Below are 3,563 nucleotides of genomic sequence, written 5' to 3'. Positions count from 1 at the left end.
AGAGAGCGTTGGAGAGAGAGGGAGTGTGAGTTGGTTTTGGACTAAAATATTCGCGTTAGGTGTCACTTAAAGGCTGAAAAATATACGTCACAACACCTGTTTTACGCAGCGCGTAAAACACAATCTTTGTGGGACACATAATGTTGTATATTTAATATCCATTCCGTCCATCAAGATCTATCCTCGACTACAAGCCCTATAGATGAAGATCTAATCAGACCCACATCTTAGGTGGGCCACTAACGTGGAAAGATGGGATGGCATTCCAAACTTTTGTGTTTGGTTGTCATGGTGTGTTTATTTAACCAAATACGTTAATCTGGTATAGATTATTAGGACGAAGGGAAAATGACAAAAAATCAGACGTATTAAAAACTCATGTGGACCACACCGAATGAAATTAGAGGTTTTAGGAGCAATTTTACATTGTTTACATTGGTTCGGAGTATTGGAAATTTTTATCGGTTCGATTTTTGGTATGTACGGATAAAATTAAGTTTTTATAGTTATGGACGGAGTGGATTTACATATTCGAAATGATAGGCCCTACGGAGGTTTGGTGTTTTACGCGCTGCGTGAAAACCAGTGTGGTAGACGATTCCGGTCTGAAAATGTACTGATCCGCCTGTTTCTGTGTCTTTCTCCACCGTGAGCGATGCTGTAAAAGGCAACTCCACGTCTCCACTTCTTAATTTCCTATTTTGAAACTCGCCTCTCGCGTGTAAACTTTGAACGCTTGAAACAAATCACATCCGTTCATTAGCTGGGGCACCTTGTTCAAGATCATTTGCGCGAGTCTGATCTTTTAGTAGGCTAAAAGAAATAGACCGGTGAGAAGAATGGATTAACCGTGTGCGTTCGACTTTACACACGTGGCATACTTTATTGGTTGAAAGGACCGATTTCTATATGGTGGTCGCATTTTATGGTGGGGCCCACCTGATGAACGCACCAGATTTGGCACAAGCATGCGGCGTTTGGCAGAAGTGAAGGAAAGTGCTCTGGCAATCTCCCGCGAGCGAGTACACTCACGGATTTCTCCGGGCTAGTTTGCTTTAGACTCAAATGACAAGAACAACCTTCGGAAGAATTTACTATGAGTACCACTTCCGCTTGTGCTTTTTTTTTATATACTCGGCCCTGAAAGTATCCTCGAGCTTTGAGTTAGTGATCCTGTCCGTTCATTTGATGGTGCCTGAACAGGGAAGACGATTGCCCAAAAGACCTTTGCTTGAGATAGATCGTATCTATCCATTTTTATGGCCTTTCTTGTGTAATGCGGATCCCTTCCGATCAATGGTCTCAATCAGCGATGGATGGGTAGCTTATACCAACTCGATGTTCCAATATGTACCCATGGTATTCCCATTTCCGTGTCTGTATGAGTAGAGCCAATTTTCAGTAATCCAGACCGTTGGTCTGCAGAACTACACTTTGGATGGACATATCTAAACAAACGGGAAGATCCTATCCGTCCAATTTCGACCTTTGTTTCAGTTCAACTTGGACCATTGTTATATTTATATCACAAACCAAGGGTTAGGACTGTACGGTCGAAGAATTTTTTGGAAACAGATCCACGATGTTGCAAGCCAGTAAATCAACGTTCTGGATCAATAAAAGATGGGACCCACGGGAAGAAAATAGAAATCTAGGACCTTGTGCACATACTCGAGTGGAGGATGGTACAAATCCTCGTAGTCCTCTCACCGTTGAGACTGACTGACAGACAGCTTGTATGTATCGAGGCAGATACAGACCGACAATGGTGTGATTAATTAGGGAGGTTGCTACAGTACATCGCGACGTATTGATATCTTTCGAGTACAGGCCATTTATATGGTGGGCCTCTCGCTGGATCGATAATGCGGACAATGACCTCCAAGATTGGAACATCGTACCAATGGTCGATAGAAGAACTGTTCAGTGGAACCGGTCTTATAAAAGGAAAGAGTTAGAAGATCAAACTGTTGAATAATCTACTGTATGGCCGATCATATGAACGGTTTGGATCATTGCAACATCATCCCAGATCCAATAGCTACAGTGCCGGCGTAAAACCGTCAATACGGTAGGATGCACTGTAGCAAACATCGTAATTGGGAAGCAATCAAAATTCAAAGCTCCCGAAATTTGACTGTTTATACTTCGGGAGAAGGTAAATTCTGTGATACGTGGCCGTATCTTTGCACGGTGTACCGTAAGTTTTAGTTCTGACAAGTGGGTCCCTTGTTTAGGAAATCCATACCATTGATTTAATTTATCCAAACGTAGATATAAGAAAACTCAAAACTATCTTTGATAGTTCTGTATCTTATTGTTGTTCTTTTTTACAAAAGTCAATTAGAGAGGGACACATCTAATTTTATGAGAATTATACGGTGTATTTGAAATTTACAAAGAGTATCCAAAGAAAAATTTGCGGCGATATATCCAAAGTCCACTAAGTAATGCCACGTCATTCATGAAATGAGAGTGGCTAATCAAAAGGTGGTGAGTCAATAAGTAAGCATGGAGTAGTTATCTACATGTGTATATTCCTATCAGGAAGGCTCCATGACAACATTACGGAAACGGTTATAGTAATTGTTAGCCACAGCTAAGTAAGTAATTTAAAATTATAAATAGCAAAAACTTATTTCATGCCAATCAAATCAAATTAAATATATTTTAAATTTATTTTATGATCTTTTAGTCTTAAACCTTCTGCAATTGCTCTTCATCTTTCTTAAGAAGCCAGACGTATGACTTATTTTCAAACGAGGAAGTCCACTTTCTAATATTCGCTTAATCATTTAAAGCAATGTTGTATAAGTGACTGAGCCATCTACCTATCTTATCCAATCTCGGTCGCATACAAATGATTCCTAACGTATCCATCTTAATCCGTAAGGTAATTATTGTTCACATTGTATTGAGCTCTACCCTAATTCAAGAAAGGTACAAAAACAAATGATCTTACTATTTTCATTTCCGACTTAAAGATGAATGGTTCAGAAGAGAACATGAAGCTTAAAAGAAGGTCCTAATGTTAGTAGTTTGGATCGTCCGGATCTTAAATACAAGTATTTCGACAAATATTTCATCTGCGTTCAATGATCTGTTATACATATCATGGGCCCCACTTTTCAGAACTGAAACACCTCTACAGTGTATCAAAAATGCGAGTCATGCATTCTTTCCTCTCTTGAGAAATGCTATTTGTGGTCGATCGAGTGCACTCGCCTCACACGTGGAGATGAGAAACACGTGTGCGAGGGCAGAGCTAATCATCGGATGATCCCCACCGTTCACATGCTATTTTCGAGGGTACCGCCAATGTTATTGTAAAGTGGGCCACGGTCGTACATAGAATTTCTTCCATTCGTCGGCATCTACCCAGTAGGATACGGTGGGTGGCTCCTATCATGCACACGTGTCCCTTTTTCGCAAGTGCACTTATCCCTCGTGTACCTTCTACATCTGTTAATACAGATTTGCAAAGCCCACACGCGTATACAAGACAGTTCCTGAGAGCCACACGTGTACCAGCATGGCTCGTTGGAGATATGCAAATGCTCTTG

This window comes from Magnolia sinica, chromosome 4 (genome assembly GCF_029962835.1).
Source record: "Magnolia sinica isolate HGM2019 chromosome 4, MsV1, whole genome shotgun sequence".
Taxonomy (NCBI): Eukaryota; Viridiplantae; Streptophyta; class Magnoliopsida; order Magnoliales; family Magnoliaceae; genus Magnolia; species Magnolia sinica.
This window is presented reverse-complemented; position numbering follows the sequence as displayed.